Source organism: Pelodiscus sinensis, chromosome 11 (assembly GCF_052426305.1).
Source record: "Pelodiscus sinensis isolate ZL-2025 chromosome 11, ASM5242630v1, whole genome shotgun sequence".
Taxonomy (NCBI): domain Eukaryota; kingdom Metazoa; phylum Chordata; order Testudines; family Trionychidae; genus Pelodiscus; species Pelodiscus sinensis.
The window spans coordinates 24,153,831-24,174,910 of NC_143062.1; the positions used below are offsets into that span (position 1 = coordinate 24,153,831).

General features: G+C 47.8%; 1 protein-coding gene across 8 annotated transcripts in view; it reads right to left on the bottom strand.

Annotated features, from left to right (window-relative positions):
• Positions 1-21,080, bottom strand: part of ERC2 (ELKS/RAB6-interacting/CAST family member 2) — a 1,139,467-nt gene that overhangs the window by 1,008,229 nt on the left and 110,158 nt on the right. The window lies entirely within an intron of this gene.

Consider the following 21,080-nt stretch of genomic DNA (forward strand, 5'->3'; position numbering starts at 1 on the left):
CAGATCCGAAGAACAATGAAAAACCTAGCAGATGTAACTGGTTTAGTACTTTACTTAACTAATGTGTGTTTTATAATCTCTCTCTCATACAGTTATCTGGCACTGTTTAAGCAATTCTGTACCAGACATAGAAAGACAAGAACAACTCTCAAAAGATAGTGAAGAAAAGACAATAGCCCCATTGATAACAGTTTAAATTTAAACTCTCTAACAATCATTTAAATTAAAAAGACTACTTTAAGAGCTAGAAAACATTCAGATTGAAAATAGAAAGTTTGGGTTCATCTGAAATTGAATTTCCACTCCTATTAAAACCTGTTGGAAGTAAAGGAATGTTTCAGAAAGTGAATTGAGGTAAAGAAGCAGTTAAAGCTTTATTTTAAAGATATTCTCAGAATGTCCTGCCATGAACACAAAAGCAATATAATCATGAAGTTGAAGGATTACAGTCCTGCAGCATGTACATTAACAATGGCATATTCAGGAGCCGAAGATGCTACCAAGATCATTCCATGAAGGAACTGAACCAGTAAAAGATGACAGCAACTGATATATGAATCTAGCCAAGCAAGCAACTGGCAAGGAAAAAGGAATCTTCCACCCTCAGTGAGAATATAGAAAAGTGTAAATTCCTCTGAACTTAGAGATGCCTCTTGGGTGTATATGCTTTATTACTTTTGCACTACTTTATTACCCTCTTAATCTTTGTCTACACTTAAAAGTTTAAAGTGCAGCCACAACAGCACTTTAAACTGAAAGTGTAGCCACAGCACAAGCACTGGAAGAGAGATCACCCAGCACTCTATATAAGACATCTCTACTCGAATAGCTAGCAGCACTGTGAGCCCTGATCTACACTAGGCCTCTATTTCGAAATAACTTCCCTAAGGTCTAATTTATAATCAGAGCGTCCACACTACCAAGCCCATTATTTTGAAATTCTTGGACACTTATTTCAAAATCTGTACTTCTGCTTTTCTTGAGGAATAACACTAATTTCAAAATAGTTATTTTGCAATAGCAGTGATGTGGACGCACAGATGCCACTATTTCAAAATAATTGGCCTCCAGAGGACTCTCTCAGCTGGAACTCTGACCACTCTGGCCATACCTGGCATCTCCCCTCTCCTGCAGAGTTAAAAGTCTCAGGAACAGGTTAAGGGCTTCTCGCACATGCCCAACTTTGAAAGAAGCCCTGTGTGAGAGATCACGACCCAAGGCAGGCATGAGCAACCCAATGCTCCCTTGGATTCTCCAACAGCTGCCAGCACTTCTGCTGCTCCCATGACAGCCACTGCCCAGGGACTCCAGAGAGCTCCAGCCTGGACTGGTGCAGAGATCCTCGACTTCATCCAAGTCTGGGGGGGAGAGGACCAACCTCCAGGATCTCCACAAAAGGAAAAGGAACACTAACATCTATGGCTGGATCACCAGCAGCCTGGCCAACAAACGACACAAGGATCCTGGACCAGTGCCGCATGAAGATTAAGGAGCTGTGGCAGGCCTACCACAAGGCCAGAGAGCAGAGCAGATGCTCTGGGGTGGCACCACTCACCTACCGCTATTATGAACAGCTCAGTGCAATCCTGGAAGGGGGCTAGTCATCTCCCACACCAGCAAGGACATGTCCAGCATCAGCCTGCAACAGGACGGGGTGGTGGAAGATGATGATGACGACGAGGAGGAAGAGGCAGAGGCCACCCAGGCAACAATGCCCAACAGTCAGGAGCTGTTCCTCACTCTGGAGCTGGTCCCCCTTTCCCAGGATGTCTCCCAGGCTTTGGAGGAACCCAGGTTGGGCAATTCAGGTGAGTTCTGTAACTTTCGCTATCTATACATGGGGGAAGGCGACGGGCTGCATGCTCCTCACTTGGCCTACTCAGCCTGGGGGTCACACAACAGCCTGTTCATATGGGTGCACATGGAGCACCAGTCTGGAGCATTCAGTTCCATGTTGCTCACACAGGAACCCCTTGCTCCTTCCTGGAGAGGCCCGCCTTTCTCTGAACTCCGTGGTGGAACACCTTCCCACAACAAGCCACCCCAAGTACTCTGGGGTATGGAATTACACAGCAGTGCCACACACAGCACAGGGTCATGCCTGCACTTAGTCAGCATCTGCTCCCAGTCAAGTGCGGTGAGGCAGAGGAGGCTGATCTCGTGCATGGAAACCTGCTGGGTGGAGGAAGAGGAGGGGAATCCAGTAGCACTCTCTCTGGCAAACGGTGTCTGCTGCTCACACACCCCTCCCTCAACACACACAGACAGACACAGATACATCCCTCCAGCGGGCAAGGATAAAAGATCTCTCTCTGCAGGATGCTGCCAGTGCTGGTCCCAGTGTATGCAGGACGCAGAAGGAAGCCAAGCCACCCCATCACCCCTTCCCACCTGCAGGCTCCTAGCCCGGCCGGCTCCTTCTCATGACTGCTTGTGCCCAGGCCGTGGATGTTGCGATGCTCCTCTGGGACATCTGTGCCCCTCCTGGACAATGCTGCTGTCTAGGCAACATATAGACTTACTCGAAGCACACTGTCATTATCTGAACCAAGACCTTTGGTGTCGGCTCAGAGATTAGGGCTAGGTTTCATACATAGTGTCTCCTGAGCCTCCCTCCCCCATTCCAGATTCTTTCATAGGGTATGTCTACACTACCCCGCTAGTTCGAACTAGCGGGGTAATGTATGCATACCGCACTTGCTAATGAAGCCCGGGATTTGAATTTCCCGGGCTTCATTAGCATAAGCGGGGAGCCGCCATTTTTAAATCCCCGCTGCTTCGAACCCCGTGTAGCGCGGCTACACGGGGCTCGAACTAGGTAGTTCGGACTAGGGTCCTATTCCGAACTACCGGTACTCCTCGTGAAACGAGGTGTACCGGTAGTTCGGAATAGGCACCCTAGTCCGAACTACCTAGTTCGAGCCCCGTGTAGCCGCGCTACACGGGGTTCGAAGCAGCGGGGATTTAAAAATGGCGGCTCCCCGCTTATGCTAATGAAGCCCGGGAAATTCAAATCCCGGGCTTCATTAGCAAGTGCGGTATGCATACATTACCCTCCTAGTTCGAACTAGGAGGGTAGTGTAGACATACCCCATATATAGTGTCTACCCTTTTAACTTTTCGTCAGAGCTGGGCCAGCTTTGAGCTTGGTTCCCACACCATTTATCCAACTGAATGGGATCCACAGGTGGAAATACACCCAGGAGGAGCTCATGCAGGAGCAGATGGTATGCCTGCAGTCCCTTGTGTAGGGACTCAAGGACGAGTGCCAGGAGCAGGCCAAATGGGAAAAGAGGAAGGCTGCCTGGGACTAGCTGGCACACCAGCATGACACCATGTTCTCCACCCTCACCTCAGTGATGGAGTGCATGGCAACCGGCCACCTCCCCCCACTCCCATGTCCTCCCCTCTGCCAGGGCCCCAGAACATAGTGGGAGGGGGGATCTCTACAGCAACTGAAGTCTCCAGGCCACCCAGAAGCAGGCATCACGCCCAGTCCCATTCCTGAGCCTCCCTCTCCAATTCCAGGTTCTTTACACAGTCCCTCCCCTGTTGTATGTCCCCCCAATAAAATGTCCTTTTTTATATAGAAGATGGCTTTATTTTCTGCTCGGGGGGAGGTGGGAAGGGAGGGCAGGGGAAGGAAGGGGTGGGAGATGAAAGGCACACACAGGGAATGCAGGGTCTCGTGGAGCAGCATGGGGGAAGAGTCTCACAACTGGCTTTGTATGAAACTCTCCTTCAAGGCCTCTCTGATGAGCACAGCACCTTGATGTGCTCTCCTGATGACACTGGGGTCCAGCTGTTCAAATTCCCTGGCCAAACATTCAGCCTCAGCCCCCCACCCTAGCAGAAAAGTTTCCTCCTTGCTTTCACAAAGGTTGTGGCACACAGAGCAAGCTGCCACCATGAAGGAGATGTTGTGTTTGCTGAGGTCCAGCTGAGTGACGAGACTCCTGAACCTCCCCTATAAACAGCTGAATGCACATTCAACAACCATTCAGCACCTGTTCAGCCTGGCATTTAACTGTCCCTTGCTGAGGTCCAGGCTGCCTGTGTAAGGCTTCATCTGCCAGGGATAGACTGTGTCGCCCAGGATTACAATGGGCATGTCCACCTCCCTGGCTCTGATAGTGCAGTTGCAGAAAATAGTGCTGGTGTGCAGAGTGGTCAGGGGCCAGGATGGGGATGTGCATGCCATCTATGGCACCACCACAATTGGGGAAGCCCATGGTGGCAAAACCTTCCACGATGGTATCCACGTTTCCCAGAGTGCTGGCCCTCTGTAGTAGCACATGGTTGATGGCCTTTGCTACCTGCATGAGCATGGCCCCAACTACGGATTCCCCATGCTGAACTGGTTCCAAACTGAGTGGTAGCTCTCTAGCGTAGCAAGCTTCTGCATGGGGATGGTGGGTTTCATGCAGGTGTTCTGTCACCTGAGAGCAAGGGTGAACCATTCACAGAGCTCCAGGAAGTGGCCTTGCACATACAGAAGTTCTGCAGCCACTTCTGATCATGCCATACATGCAGGATAATGCAGTCACACCAGTCCAAGCTCATCTCCCACCACCAGAAGCAGCATTACACAGTGTCCAGAAGAACGAGGGGCTTGCACAGCAGCAGGAGTGCCAGAATCTGGATGAGCAGGGCCTGCAGTCCACAATGGGATTCATCCTGCTAGTCCTCATCCTCATTCTGCTGGAGCAACATACTGTGCCTTCAGTGCATTGCTTCCAGCCAAAATGAAGTATCAGGTACCTTCCAGCCCTATGCTGTTTCTGCAACATATCACTGAACAATCAGCAATACTGGCAAGATGAAATTTGCAAAAGCAGTACCAATAGTTTTGGTTTACATTTTTATCTAAATGATTTAAATGGGATATTGGAATTCTATTGTGAATAAGGCATTAACAGTTTCTGCTGTTAAATACCATATCATGTAAAGTACGTATTATTCCTGGCAAGGACATAACACTAACCTTGGGAGACAGAGGAGCAGAGTGAGATTTAATCTGAATTTAAGATTCTTAAAACTAATTATTTGTCCAGTCTCAAGTCTGTTCCTTGAATGGCTCAAGTAATAGAATTAAAAGCTATCATTTGGCTTCATATTACTTACTACAGATAACTTATCTCTCTGCTCATTAATATATTGTTTATGTTATCCATCAACCAAACAGAAATCGCCAGAATGTAAATGAAATTATTTTACCCGTCTATAAACTATTTTAGTTAAGTAAGACACATTAACACGGGACTCATTCCTAATATGGAGAATAGTATACTTTGTTTTAAGTCTCTTGAAGCAAACTCTCCCAACCAGATGTGAACCATTTAAGGGCCAATTTCTGTTGAGAACAATTCAGAGACATACAGAAGAGATTGTGACAGAACATTGTAATTGCAGTAATCATTGTTTAATGCTTGTTTGTGTTTTATTGTTTAAAAAAAAGAAAAAATAATGGTCACTTATTTGTGATTATTTTGTCTTTAATCATGGTGACTCATAGGCCCAGCAAGAATTCCATGTGAATAAAACAACGGTAGTCATATCTCTGAAACGGCAATAATTCCCTCTGAAACACCTGGCATTGGCCACTGTTGGCTACATGGGCCTTTGGTTGACTACATGGACTCAATATGACTATTTTTATATTCTTTTATGACTGTTTTTTATGTTCAAGAAAGACAACTATTAACATTTAGCCTGTACCCATTTCTTGTTTCTATAGAAAATATAAATTTAGGGATGAATTACTTAGTCCTCAATACTTTAAAACAATTTTTCTACTCCAAACAGTTAATATCAGGAGACTGCCAACCAACGGTCTACAATGAACATGTTAACTCAGTAACAAGGAAGGTGCAGATTCTTGTTAATGGTGATGATAAAGCTGCAAGATCTCACCTTTTTCAGCAATATAGGAGACTCTCTTCCCACAGCACACAGATAATACAAAAGAAGAAGAAAAAGGAGGTTAAGCTTCTTTTCAGAAACAGTGTCCTTGGATTAGAAAATTCTGCCATCTTTAGTGCTTTCCCATAGATATAACTGAGAAGACAGCATCCTGGTGCTATGTAAGAAAAATTTGCTTCTAGAATCAGAAAAAGATTAAGTGACACCAGAAAGGGGGGGGGGCGGATTTCAGTCTGAGAAAAGAAAAGGCTTCCTGAATACAGGCAGTCCCCGGGTTACGTACAAGATAGGGACTGTAGGTTTGTTCTTAAGTTGAATCTGTATGTAAGTCGGAACTGGCGTCCAGATTCAGACACTGCTGAAACTGACCGCCAGTTCTGACTTATATACAGAATCAACTTAAGAACCCCAGGCGTCCCCAAGTCAGCTGCTGCTGAAACTGATCAGCAGCTGATTCCAGGAAGCCCGGGGCAGAGCAACTCTGCCTGGGGCTTCCTGTAGTCAGCGCTGGTCAGTTTCAGCAGAAGCTGACTTGGGGACGCCTGGGGCAGAGCAGCTGGGGTGCTACTGGACCAACCCAGCAGCACCCCATCTGCTCTGTCCCAGACGTCCTGATTCAGCCGCTGCTGAAACTGACCAGCAGCGGCTGAATCAGGACCTGGGGCAGAGCAGCTGGGGTGCTGCCGGGTTGGTCCAGTTGTGCCCAGAGCGGGCGCTGCAGGACCAATCGGCAGCGCCCCAGCTGCTCTGCCCCAGAGTCCAAAACAAAAGCCTGGTCTGCTGGGGAGGGGGAGCACACTAGCTGCGCCCCCCCCCCCAGCAGACCAGAGACACGGGGAGCAGAGCCGCAGCGGCAGCGGGGTGCCGCGCCTCTGAGGCTTTGCTCTGGCAAAGCCTCTGAGGCGCGGGACCCCCCGCGGCTGCGGCTTCAGTCCGGGTGCCTGTGGTCTGCTGGGGACCGTCCCCAGCAGACCACAGGCACCCGGACTGAAGCCGCAGCCGCGGGGGGGTCCCGCGCCTCTGAGGCTTTGCCAGAGCAAAGCCTCAGAGGCGCGGGGAACCGCCGCTGCTGCCGCTTTGACTGAAGCGGCAGCAGCGGCGGTTCCCCGCGCCTCTGAGGCTTTGCTCTGGCAAAGCCTCAGAGGCGCGGGACCCCCCCGCGGCTGCGGCTTCAGTCCGGGTGCCTGTGGTCTGCTGGGGACCGTCCCCAGCAGACCACAGGCACCGGGTCTCATGCGGCAGCAGCGGGGGTTCCTGCGCTTCTGAGGCTTTGCTCTGGCAAAGCCTCAGAAGCGCAGGAACCCGCCCGCTGCTGCCGCTTGGGTCCCGGTGCCTGTGGTCTGCTGGGGATGGTCCCCAGCAGACCACAGGCACTGGCACCCAAGTGGCAGCAGCAGCGGTTCCCGCGCTTCCGAGGCTTTGCTCTGGCAAAGTCTCAGAAGCGCGGGAACCCGCCCGGTGCCCCTGGTCTGCTGGAGACGGTCTCCAGCAGACCAGGGGCACCGGAGCAGCTTACGAACGGGGCTTTCTCGCCCCGACTTCCGGGGCGAGAAAGCTCCGTTCGTAAGTGCGGATCCGACGTAAGTCGGATCCGCATAAGTCGGGGACTGCCTGTAGTCTGCATTTGCTTTGTGCACAACTGAAAATGCTGTCTTTTTCTATGATCTGGAGACTGGAGAGTCTCTCCATGAAAAATTTGGAGGAAGAATTCATAACAAGTTAATTGATTTCTATTCAAACTCTGAGGCTGTGTCTAGACTGTCTACACTGGCAGCTTGAATTTCCGCAAGAACACTGATGATCTCATGTAAGAAATCAGTGCTTCTTGCAGAAATACTATGCTGCTCCCGTTCAGGCAAAAGTCCTTTTGCGCAAAAGCTTTTGAGCAAAAGGGGCCAGTGTAGACACCTCAGATTTGTTTTGCGCAAAAAAGCCCCGATCGCGAAAATGGCTATGGGGGCTTTTTTGTGCAAAAGCATGTCTAGATTGGCACGGACGCTTTTCCGCAAAAAGTGCTTTTGCGGAAAAGCGTCCGTGCCAATCTAGATGCTCTTTTCTGCAAATGCTTTTAACGGAAAACTTTTCCGTTAAAAGCATTTGCGTAAAATCATGCCAGTCTAGACGTAGCCTGACTGAAAAAGAGTCTGACCATAGAACAAAAAGGAACCTATGAGGGCTGACCATAAATTACTACTGGAAAGTACAGCATCAGGTATTGTAAACTTGCACCTTTACTTGACATTTGTCCTAGGGCAAACAGAAAAAACAAGATTGTGCCTTTGCTGACGTCTTTATTCATGCCTTAATCCTCCCATTTAAACTACTACAATTACCTTTTGATAGTCTTGCCAAATCCTAATCTCTAAAAATCTGTATTTTCCAAATAGAGATGTCAACATGTAGATGAGTACAGGACTAACCAATAAACCTAGTCTTATCAGTTAATCCCATCGCCTACACGCATCCCACCTTACTGCCTCTGTATCAGAGGCAGTAGAGGGGGAGCCAATGCCCCACCCCACATTCCTACGTTGCTGCCTCTGAGGAGAACAGGAAGGAGCCAATATAGACAGGGAGACAGCTTTTGTATTAGCTCTCTGCGCATGCCAGCTCCATGGACAGAGGGCCTCCCCCCACTCTTGCTGCCTGTGTAATTGGCTGGAAGTCTTTTGAGCAAGACCAGATAAAGGGAACCCAAACTGGCAAATAGGCTGACTCGGTGGTGACTCAGCCCATCAGGTGAAATCCCAAGGTAGTCCAATCCATCACAAACATATCAATAATTGAAAAGAAAGAAAAAATAAGTAATGTCAGCAATAACAGATAAGTATGGTGATCTGGAGAATTGCTCTAGCTGAGAATATTGTCAAGATGAATGGAATAAGACAGGGTATGTCTACACTACAAAGTTAGTTCGAAATAACTTTCATAGGCGCTACACTAGCGCTCCGTTAGTTCGAATTAAATTAGTTCGAACTAGGAAAACCTCATTTTACGAGGATTAAGCCTAGTTCAAACTAGCTAGTTTGAATTAAGGCGTGTGTAGCTCCTTAATTCGAACTAGTGGGAGGCTAGCCCTCCCCAGCTTTCCCTGGTGGCCACTCTGGCCAACACCAGGGAAACTCTTCTGCCCTCCTTCCGGCCCCGGACCCCTTAAAGGGGCACGGGCTGGCTACGGTGCCCGTGCCAGGTGCAAGCCTGCCAGCACCCAGCCAGCAGACCCTGCACCTGGCACGGATCGAGCCACTCACCCGATGCCCCCCAGCCCTCCCCCTCTTCCCGGGACTAGCCTGGCGGCTCCCGGGAGCTTGCCCGGGACCGCAAGAGGCGGGCACCCGCCTGGGCTAGTGCAGACATCGTGGACCTCGTCCACGATCTCCGCACTAGGCATAGGAAAGTGGCCATCTAGGGCAGGAGAGCTGCCAGCCTGGCCACCCAGGAGCAGGTGTGCAAGAGAATCAAGGGGGTCCACTGAGACCCCCGACCCTGAGCCCTGAGCTTACAATGGCCGTCCTGGGTCAGACCAAAGGTCCATCTAGCCCAGTAGCCTGTCTGCTGACAGCGGCCAACCCTAAGGACCCTGGAGGGGATGGACTGAAGACAGTGACCAAGCCATTTGTCTCCTGCCATCCCTCTCCAGCCTTCCACAAACCTTGGGCAGGGACACCACTCCTACCCCCTGGCTAATACCACTCCATGGACCCAGCCTCCATGACTTGATCTCACTTCCCTTTAAAATCTGTTCTAGTTCTAGCCTTCACAGCCTCCTGCAGCAAGGAGTTCCACAGGTTGACTCTTTGCTTTGTGAAGAACAACTTTCTGTTACTAGTTTGAAGCCTGCTACCCATTCCTTTCCTTTGGTGTCCTCTAGTCCTTCTTTATGGGAAATAATGAAGAACTTTTCTGTATGCACCCTCTCCACACCACTCATGCTTTTAGAGACCTCTATCCTGTCCCCCCTCCGTCTCCTCTTTTCTAAGCTGAAAAGTCCCAGTCTCTTTAGCCTCTCTTCATATGGGACCTCTTCCAAACCTCTGATGATTTTAGTTGCCCTACCCTCTCCCCTCTCCCACCCTCTCTCTTCCCCTCTCCCACCTCCCTTTCCCAGTCTCCCCCAGTTTTGTTCAATAAAGACAGATTTCATTTTGGAAGACACGTTATCTTTATTTTGTACACCAAGAAGAGGGGCTAGAGAAGGGTAAGTGGAAGGAGATGAGGGAGGAATGGGGCACGAGCCCCCGATGGGGAGGACTGGGCTGGCTCTGTGGGTTTCTGGGGTTGGAAGCTCTCCTGCAGCCCCCCAATTGCCCCCTCTCCCCAGATGGCAGCCTGCGGCAAGTGCAGCCCGTCTGATGGCCGAGTGCTGTGATGTGCCCAGTGTGGGTAGTCCGGGCACTCCAAGTCAGGACTGCTTTGCAAGCGGGGCACCCCTGAGAACTGTCTGTCCGGGATGGGGGTCGGGACCCTTTAAACACAGCCCTCGGCTAGCCTGAGACAGCAGCTCCACGCTCTAAGTCCTCCTCTGATGCCCTGCCGGCACTGCTTCCGGCCATCCTTAAGCCCGGTTCAGGGTCCACTTAATGTGGACATGCTAGTTCGAATTAGCAAAACACTAATTTGAACTAGTTTTTTAGTCTGGATCCGTTAGTTCTAATTAGCTTAGTTCGAATTAACTAATTCGAACTAAGTTAGTTCGAATTAACGTTGTAGTGTAGACATACCCACAGAGAACATCTTATTGCCTCTATATAAAACCATGGTATGCCCACATCTAGAATACTGCATACAGATGTGGTCGCCTCATCTCAAAAAAGATCTATTGGCATTGGAAAAGGTTCAGAAAAGGGCAACAAAAATTATTAGAGGTTTGGAATGGAGAGATTAATCTTCCCATTTGAAGAGAGAGTAAAAAGACTGGCACTTTTCATCTTAGAAAAGAGGAAACTAAGGGGGGGATATGATAGAGGTCTATAAAATCATGACTGGTGTGGAAAAAGTGAATAAGGAAAAGTTATTTACTTGTTCCCATAACATAAGAACTGTGGGTCACCAAATTAAATTAATAGGTAGGAAGTTTAAAACAAACAAAAGGAAGTTAGTTTTTCTTCACACAACGCATATTCAGCCTGCGGAACTCCTTGCCAGAGGTGGTTGTGAAGACCAGGACTTTAACGGGGTTCAAAAAGAACTAGATAAATTCAAGAGGTTAGGTCCATCAATGGCTATTAACCAGGATGGGTAAGAATTGTGTCCCTAGCCTCTGTTAGAGGCTGGAAATAGGTGACAGGAGATAGATTAATTGATGATTCCATGTTCTGTTCACTCCCTCTGGGATATCTGGCATTGGCCACTGTCGGAAGGTAGGATATGGGGCTAGATGGACCTTTGGTCTAACACAGTATGGCCGTTCTTATGTTAATTCAACAAAGTACTCAAAATTATCACATACTTAAAGCAAGTGAGTACCCCCAATGAAGTCATTTATTTAAGCATCTTGTTGACTCAGGGTCTTGAGACTAATGATTTTTTTTTAAAAACCTCCATGATAGAAACAACTCATAGATCTTTTGGCCTAAAACCTGAACAAAACCTATCAGTACAGATTTTAGAGTGTGTTTATTTTGTTCCTTATGGTTTTTACAACAAAATTGTTTAAGTTTATTACAGAACAATTTGGACTGTGGAATAAAGAAAATTAAACAAATGTGTTCAATTATTGACATTTGCTTGCTATCCTGAGGAATACTAGGAGAGTTCCAGTGTCTATTTATCTTTATTACACTATTATGCATTCAGCTCAAAGGCTCTGCTGGTTCTCATTAACTCCCATCTTTTTCTTATTCCACTCCTTTTACTTGAATTTACTCTAATGTAAATAAGTTTTTCGGTGTAATTTCTTGAAATGCACGAGAGTTAAATAGGCTTTAGAAAATGTTTGGCCTTTATTAAAAAGTTTCACCCACACTTAGGCTGTATCTACACTGCACCCCTTTTCCGGAAAAGGGATGCAGATTAGACCAGTCGGAATTGCAAATCCGCGGGGGATTTAAATATCCCCCGCGGCATTTGCATTTACATGGCTGCCGCTTTTTTCCGGCTTGGGGATAAGCCGGAGAAAAGCGCCAGTCTAGACGCGATTCTCCGGAAAATAAGCCCTTTTCCTGAGGATTTCTTATTCCTACTTGAAAGTATAAGAAATCCTCCGGAAAAGGGCTTATTTTCCAGAGAATCGTGTCTAGACTGTCGCTTTTCTCCGGCTTATCCCCAAGCCGGAAAAAAGCGGCAGCCATGTAAATGCAAATGCCGCGGTGGATATTTAAATTCCCCGCGGATTTGCAATTCCGACTGGTCTAATCTGCATCCCTTTTCCGGAAAAGGGGTGCAGTGTAGACACAGCCTTAGTGTTTCCAAAGGAATACTCTCCTCTGAAAGAACATACATCATTAAAAAATCAGTGGGAAGCTCAAAACTTCTAATTTCCTTATATGATAGTGGAACTGTGATATTTATTTGTGGGGGAAAAAAAATCTCCCAACTTCTCATATGAAAATCTAACAGATGAGCAACATAGCAACATGTCCTAACAAAAAAACAAAGTGTTTCTATAAAATTACCTATTCGCTAATTTATGCACCCTTAATTGTGATGATCTCTCCTCAATAAATGTTACTGTTGAATTAGAAAGTTATAATACACAACTTGTCAGTGGTATGTGGGTGTATCGCTAGAACTTAATGTTCAGTACCATGCTAAACAGATCTTTTAAAAGCTGATGTGTGTTTGGTACAAAGTGTGTCCCTTCTTTGATCTCTATAGGGGAGTCTCACAAGCATCAATAACTGGGTGATGTAGGAAAGGGGATAGACTATCAGGTAGTCAAACCTAGAGCATCCCTGTCATCTACATTTAATACCAGCTGGTGAGGATGTGAGCCTAGAGCAGTGGTTCCCAACTGCCAAGATGCGAACTGCTGGCTGCTGGGCCACAGCACACTGCTTGACTATGCACATGGGGGTGGGGCCGAGGCAGAGTGGGCTGGTGCATGGCCCTGCCAGCACACAGACGAGGGCATGGAGGAGGCAGTGTGGAGCCCACATGGCCAGGTGCTTCCCATGCTGTTGGAGGAGGTGGAGGCCTTAGCCATGAACTGGATGCAGGATTTCACCAGCACTTCCAGGAGGGGTGTACGTAGGGCGGAATTGGCATGTGGAGTTGGGTGAGAAGGACGGGGCCGTGGAAGGCAAGCTGCAGCTGCTCAGCCATTGCCTGCTCCTTGCCTTCTGTCTGGCTAGGCCATGGCCACAGGGACATTGGTGGCAGCGTGTGTTCAGGAGCGGCCCGAAGCCGGCTGTGGCAGCTTGCGCCCCAGGCAGAAGGCACGATCGGCGCCCCTGCCTGCACAGCCATCAATGGCCATGATGTCATCATCGGGCACCCGGGCCAGCAGCGCCCTAGGCAACTGCCTATTTTCCTCACGAGCCGCCCCTGCATGTATTACCGTGGGAAAATTCCCTGCTGCGCATGCTCCCAGGCTACATGCCTGCACAAGCCTAGCCACAAAAAGTCCACCCCACCAAGTGAACTGTGGCCGCTCCCTGGTCTGGTCCTGGCTCCGGCCCCATAGGAGTCCATTGTATGGTTGCCACTAATGGTCCTGCTCATGAGATACTCAGCTGAAGCGGGTGAAAATAACAAATTTCTTACACAACAAAATATGTGTGGGGGGGCTCAAGGCAGGGGACTGGGAATATGCAGGGGTACAGGAGTCAGGGTTGGAGTGTATGAGGGGCCTGGGGCAAGGAGTTAGGGACACAGGAGTCAGGGCTGGGGGGTGTGAGGTTTGATGGATCAGTAACATTTTATTTGCATATTGACATATTCATTCTTTTCATAATGAATGTGCAAATAAACAAATAAAATGTTGCTGGTCTTCCAAAAGTTTAGGTTTGCCAGTCAGCGATATAAAAAAGGTTGGAAACCACTGGCCTAGAGCAACTGCTGGATCTACACATCAGCTCCTCCTCCAAAATTGAAGGCCCCCCCGCCTTACTTTTTTTTTTTTCTTTTTGCAAAAAAAAAGGCTGGAGGTGGATGGCACGAGACAAATCGCTTGATCGTTGTCTTCGGTCCACCTCCTCTGGGGTACCTGGTGTTGGCCACTGTCGGCAGACAGGCTACTCGACTAGATGGACCTTTGGTCTGACCCAGTACGGCAGAAGAATAGACATGTGTATGAGGAGGTTACTCACCTTGGGTATGTCTACACTACCCCGCTAGTTCGAACTAGCGGGGTAATGTAGGCATACCGCACTTGCAAATGAAGCCCGGGATTTGAATTTCCCGGGCTTCATTTGCATAAGCGGGGAGCCGCCATTTTTAAAACCCCGCTGGTTCGTGGAATGAGGAGTAACGGTAGTTCGAATTAGGAAGCCTAGTTCAAACTACCTCATTCGTGCCCTGTGTAGCCGCGCTGCACGGGGTTCGAACCAGCGGGGTTTTAAAAATGGCGGCTCCCCGCTTATGCAAATGAAGCCCAGGAAATTCAAATCCCGGGCTTCATTTGCAAGTGCGGTATGCCTACATTACATTATATAGACATACCTCTTGACAGTAACTGACGTTCTTTGAGATGAGTGTCCCCGTGGATGCTCCACATTAGGTCAGTGTGCTGCCACGAAGCCCTAGATCGGAGATTTCAGAGCAGTATCCCTGGGGCCGTGCATGCGTGCATCTGCAGCGAAATATTCCTAGGTGGAAGGCATCATGCATGCGCAGGGCCCTCCCTGCTGCTCCTCAGTTCCTTCTCTACCCCGGAACAATGCCTGTGAGGCCAGAATCCCGAAGTAGAGGAGAGGAAGGGAGGGTTGTGGCGCACCCACAGGGACACTCATCTCAAAGACCGTCAGTTACTATTGAGGTGAGTAACCTCTTCAAGAGACAGATGCCCCCGTGGGTGCTCCACACGAAGGGTATGTCTAGACTACATGGCTCCATCGACGGAGCCATGTAGATGAGTTTACTAGACATAGGGAAATGAAGCGGTGATTTAAATAATTGCAGCTTCATTTACATCAAAATGGTCACCGCGCTGTGCTGATCAGCTGTTTGGCGGCACAGCGGGGCAGTCTGGACGCGCCGTGGTCGACAAGGGAAGCCTTTGTCGACCACTCCGGTAAACCTCATTTCACGAGGCATAATGGAGCGATCGACAAAGGCTTCCCTTGTTGACCGCGGCGCCTCCAGACTGCCCCGCTGTGCCGCCAAACAGCTGATCGGCACAGTGCGGTGGCCATTTTGATGTAAATGAAGCTGCGATTATTTAAATTGCCGCTTCGTTTCTCGATGTCTAGTAAACTCATCTACATGGCTCCGTCAACAGAGCCATGTAGTCTAGACATACCTTAGGTGACTACAAAGCTATTCCTGGTTAGGGAGGCAGGGACTTTGGATCTGGCAGAAAAGCAGCGGAAAGGACTACCTTAGCAAGTTTCAGGTTGGAGAGAGGTCCCTGCATAAGTATGTAGTGCTTTGCAAATGTGTGGTCGGACAACCGTATAGCAGCTGCACAAATGTCTCTTACGGGTACTTTGCGGAGTAATGCTATTGAGGTAGCCAAGGCTCTGGTTGAGTGTGCCCTTATGCTATTTGGAGGTAACACCTCTGCTTGGGAATAACAGAGCTTGATACAGTCTGAAATCCAGTGGGAGAGTGTCTGTGATGAGTGGGCCTGGCCCTTATTATGGTTCGCTATTGTCACAAACAGTCTCAGAGACGCTCGAAAAGGTCTAGTCCATTGTAGGTAGAAAGAGACAGCTCTGTACACGTCAAGGGTGTGCATCTTCATCTCGAAGGACCGGCATGTGTTTTGGGGAAAAAGGTAGGAAGCATACCTTGGGGAGGAATTTGTGGTGAGTATGTAAAGTGACCTTTAAAAAAGGTGGTGTATGGAGGATCAGCCATTTGGGCTGTGATTTCTCCAACCTGTCTCGCCAAAGTAATGGCTATTAGAAAGACGGTTTTCATGGATAAGTGTAAAGAGGCGGTGTTATACAATGGATAAGAGGTGGCCGCCATTGATTTGAAAGGTAGACGACTTAAAGAGTTCAGTACTAAATGTAGGTCTCATGGTTGTGTTGGTGGACTCATGCCCAGACAAAGTGCCTGAAGACCCTTTAAAAACCTCTTAGCGAGTGGATGTGCAAATATGGATTTGTCATCTATCTTAACATGGAAGGTAGTAATAGTTGCAAGATAAACTTCAATGAAATTTATTGCAAGGCCTGCTTGTTTAAGATGCAGAAAATAATTGAGGATTGTGGGTAAGGAGGATATTGAAGGTGCTATCTGGTGGAGTACACAGCACATCAAGAATCTTTTCCATTTCTGAAGGTAAGTCTTACGAGTGTGCAGAAGGAACATTTGTACTTGTTGTGAAGAAATCAGTTCTAGCTCAAAGAACCATCCAGGAGCCATGCCTTCAGGTATAGTGAGTGGAGGTTTGGTTGGGTGGGAGGTAATACTTATGTTGTGTTTCAGGCACAAGTTCCACAATGCTATGGCCTCTGTGCAAAGTGCTCAAGATCAGGCCCCGCCCTGATGATTTATACAAAACATTGCTGCAACATTGTCTATGTATAGTATGACATGACTGTCAACAATGAACAGGAGGAATTTCACTCACGCATTCCTGATTGCACGGAATTCCAGGACGTTTATATGTAAGTTCTTGTTGCTGCTGGACCACAGGCCATGGGTTATGTGAATTCGTAGGTGGGCACCCCATTCTGTAAGAGATGCATCTGTCATCATGGAGACGGACAGTTCTGATGGACGGAAGGGGACTCCGGAACAAACATTTACTAATATTGGGAGGACTAGAGATTTGGATAATGGGCCTGTAAACCTGTCCCACCCAGCCCTATAAGCATCTCATGTGAAAGTGAGCGTTGCTGACAATTAATTCCATGCTGCCATGTGCCCCAACAGCCGAAGGCATTCAAGTGCCATTGTGCGGGGGTTGGATTGTAAGGTGTTTACCAAGGACACGATTTTTTGGCAATAGTCCGTAGGGAGGGATACGGTGGCCCTTGTTGAGTTGAGGTATGCTTTTATAAATTGTATCTTTTGTGTAAGAGACAGTGTTGATTTGGCTTTGTTTAATTGCAGGTCAAGATGATGGAATAGATGTCTTGTGATTGACAGTGAAAAGCAGGAGTCATTGTGTGAGCGTGCTTTGACAACCGCCAGAACCTTTGAAAAGACCCTTGGGACTGTAGCAAATCCAAATGGAAGCACTTTGTATTGGTAGTGTTGAGAATCTACAACAAAACGAAGAAAGTGTCTGTGAGCAGGGTGGATGGAAATGTGAAAATATGCATCTTTGAAGTCAAGGTACAAGAACTAATCATCCTGTTCCAACACCGGTAAAATAGTGGCAAGTATTACCATCTTGAATTTTTGTTTCTGAACAAATTTGTTGAGTGCCCAGTGGTCTAAGATGGATCTCCAACCTCACAATCTTTTTTCCGTAAGGAAGTAAGATTTCTAACCATTAGAGGAGTGAGGTTCTGGAACGGCCTTCCAAGGGAAGTAGTGGGGGCAAAAGATATATCTGGCTTCAAGATTAAACTAGATGGGTTTATGAAGGGGATGGTTTGATGAGATAACATGATCTTGGTAACTAATTGACCATTCATTATCAGTGGTAAATAGGTCAATGGAGGGATGATAGGAGTTACTATAGAGAACTTTCTGGATTTCTGGCTGGTGAATCTTGCCCACATGCTCAGGGTATAGCTGATCGCCATATTTGGGGTCGAGAAGGAATTTTCCTCCAGGGTAGATTGGCAGAGGTCCTGGAGGTTTTTCGCCTTCCTCTGTAGCATGGGGTACAGATCACAGCTGGAGCATTCTCTGCATCTTGGGGTCTTCAAAGTATTTGAAGGCTTCAATATCTGAGATATAGGTGAGAGGATTGTTCTAGGAGGGGGTGGGTAAGATTCTGTGGCCTGCACTGTGCAGGGGGTCAGACTAGAGGTTCATAATGGTCCCTTCTGACCTTAAAGTCTATGAGTCTATGAGTAATGGGAATACAAACCTTTGCCCCTAAATTGTGCAGGGACTGGTTCGAATGCACCTATGTGCAAGAGGTGTTCTACTTCTTATTGAAGTAGAATCTTGTGAAAGTGGCTCCTGAAGAGGGACTGAGAAGGTGGGTGGAAAGGGGGTAGAGACACAAAAGGAATAAGATAGACTTTCTCAATTATCTGGAGGACTCATCTGTCAGAGGTTATACATTGCCAGTTGTTAAAAAAGGATAACAATCGATGGTGGAACAAGTTAGCTTGCAACTATGGTGTTGGAATAGTTAAGAGGCTCTTACGACCCTTGATATGCTGTTCAGATTTGCTTACTGAACTGCTGCAACTGTTGAGAGTTGGTAGAGGAATGGCAGCGGCATTGAATTCTGCATCTGTTCTGTTGGTGTTGGTCTTGTCCGCTGTAATATTGAGTATACGGAGGGTATCAAAGTCTCGGGTAAGGCTGATATCTGTACTGTCATCTTCTAGGTACCTGGTTGTGGATCCATAAAGAGCAAAGCGTTTCACTGGAATCCTTCATGGAATGAAGAATTTCATTGGTGTATGCTGCAAACAACTTCTGACCATCGAAAAGATCTTTTACCATAGATTGGATCTCTTCAGGGAATGGACTGGAGTTAAACCATGAAGCCCTTCTCATGACAACTGCTATTGCTGTGGATTGTGCAGCCACATCAGCAGCATCTTGCAATGCTGTTCTAGCAATCATGTGACCCTCCAATACCAATGCTTTGAACTATTGTCTTTTAGCCTAGGGAATATCTGCAATAAAGTCAATTAGTTTGGTATCATTTCTGTAGTCATATTTGCTTAGTAAAGAAGCATAGTTGGAAATGAGAAATTGTAAAGTGTATATTTTGCATTCAAATGAGTCAAGTCTTTTGCTGTCAAGGTCAAATGGGGTGGACTGGAATTGTTGCTGCTTTGTTTTCTGTTGTGCAGCCTCCACCATGAGAGAGATAGGTATTGGGTGAGTAATAAGAAACTCAGATCCCTTGGGCGGAACGTAATACTTTTTATCTGTTCTCTTAGCAGTAGAAGAGATTGATGCCTGAGTCTGCCACATCCATTATTGCTGGATTAATTGGCAGTGCTATTTTAGATGACGTTAGCAAGTGCAATATGACAGGTAAGTACATGTTGATTTTTGACGACCTCCTGCAGAGAAATGTTTAATTCAGCAATGATGCATGTAAAATGGTCTTGGGGATATGCAACATCATCTGAGGAAGTTGGAGCTGGAGGCACGGATGCTCCCTTCATTGAGGTGGGTTCAGTTAGGTCCAGGGAGGCACCCTCATCTTGCATGTGTGGGTCCCCTTCTTGTATTTGTTTAGAAGGAGAACACTGCACTTTGTGTCATTTCCAGACATGGTGGTGCTTTTGATCAGACTGCCATCTGTCCCAATATTGCCAATGCTGGTATGGCATGGGGAGTGGTACCCAGAGATTGCCATAATATGGTGGCACGTTCTCAAATTTTTGGTAAGGTCTAGAAGAGTAAATAGTCTTATCTGTGTAAGGAGAATTTTCTGGAGAAAACCCCCTAGAAAATTCATCTTCAGATTCAGATGAAAATCTTTCTGGAGAAAGTGATCTCCGTGATGTTAACATAGCAGGAAAGTAATCAGGGTCTAAAAATGGTGAGTTGAAAGTAGATGAGACTAACAAGTCTCTGTACTGAGTGTAGTGCTCAGCTGGTGTTGAGGGTGCCATATTGGGGAGCACTGATGCTATTTGAGGCATTGAATTGTGCCAGCGTTAGGCGCCTCTGTGGTGAAGGTGTTCTTATGCTGCACCAGCAAAATCATGTCTGTGCCAGTTGCTGCAGTTGATGAGGTAGGCAACTTGAAGACTGATACCTCAGAGCATGGTTTAGCGCATGTCGCTTTGTTAGCTGCGCTGGTGGTTCCTGAGATGCCCAGAGCCTCATATGTGCTGAGACGCGGTGCCACCACTGTTCTCATCACTGGCCATGAGGGAGATGGCCGTTTCAGTGCCGTAGCCTACTGAAGTAAGAAGGTGGTTCACTTTTTGGTGGGCTTTTTGGCTCCACGTTGTTTATGTTCCTCAGGCTGTTGGCCTGGGTCAGAAGCCAGTCTGAGAGAATTCTCAAGTAAAATTAGCATGAGACAAGAGTTCTCTGTCCTTTCCCGCCCATGATTTCAACTTTGCACAATGAGGGCATTTTTGTGATACGTGCTGCTCTCCGAGGCATTGGACACATTGTGAGTGCTCATCCAAGATGGGGATAGGTTCTTTGTATGATGAACAGTGTTTAAAACCTGGTGAGCCAGGCATGATGGTGAAACAAGTCAGTAACTGCAGGAAGGGGTTAAATGGAAGAAAAAACTTATCCTAATCTAGTGGTTTTTTTAAGCTAACTAACTAACAAGCTAATTAACTGAGGAAAGAAAACTTGGAAAAGTACTTGAAAAAGTATCTAAATGCAAAGAGGCTAGGGAGCACTGCTGAGCTCCGTCTGCAGCCGGAGGCAGTAGAGAAGGAACTGAGGAGCAGGGAGGAGGAGGCTCGCACATGTGCGATGCCTGCCCACCAAGGAGCATGCTGCTGCAGACACATGCAGATGCAGATGCATGCATGGCATAGCCCCAAGGGCACTGCTCTGAAATCTCCGATCTAGGGCTCAGCGGCGGCGCACCGACCTAATTTGGAGCACCCAGGGGACATCTCTCAGAGAAGAACCAGTGTGTTACCTCTATGTTTTCAATTCATGAGCAGAGTGAGTTTTGGCTTGTGCACTAATGTTGAGGTAGTGTGTACTTGTTTGGATGTGTGCCACGGTGGCACCCAAGTTATAAACCTCTCCCTTTTCCCCTCTGCTGCCATGTCTTGCATCCTCCCCTCACCCTATCTGCTCCCCTGGTGCCTACTGCTTCCCCCTCCCCATTCCTCCCACTCCTCTGCCGTCCTGACTCCTGCCCCTTCAGCAGTCCTGGGACTTGCCCCACCTCCCCATCCTCTCTGGACCCTGCACCTGCCCTACCCTTCCCCACTCTGCCCATTGCTCTTCTAGATCAACTCCTCCATCTACAA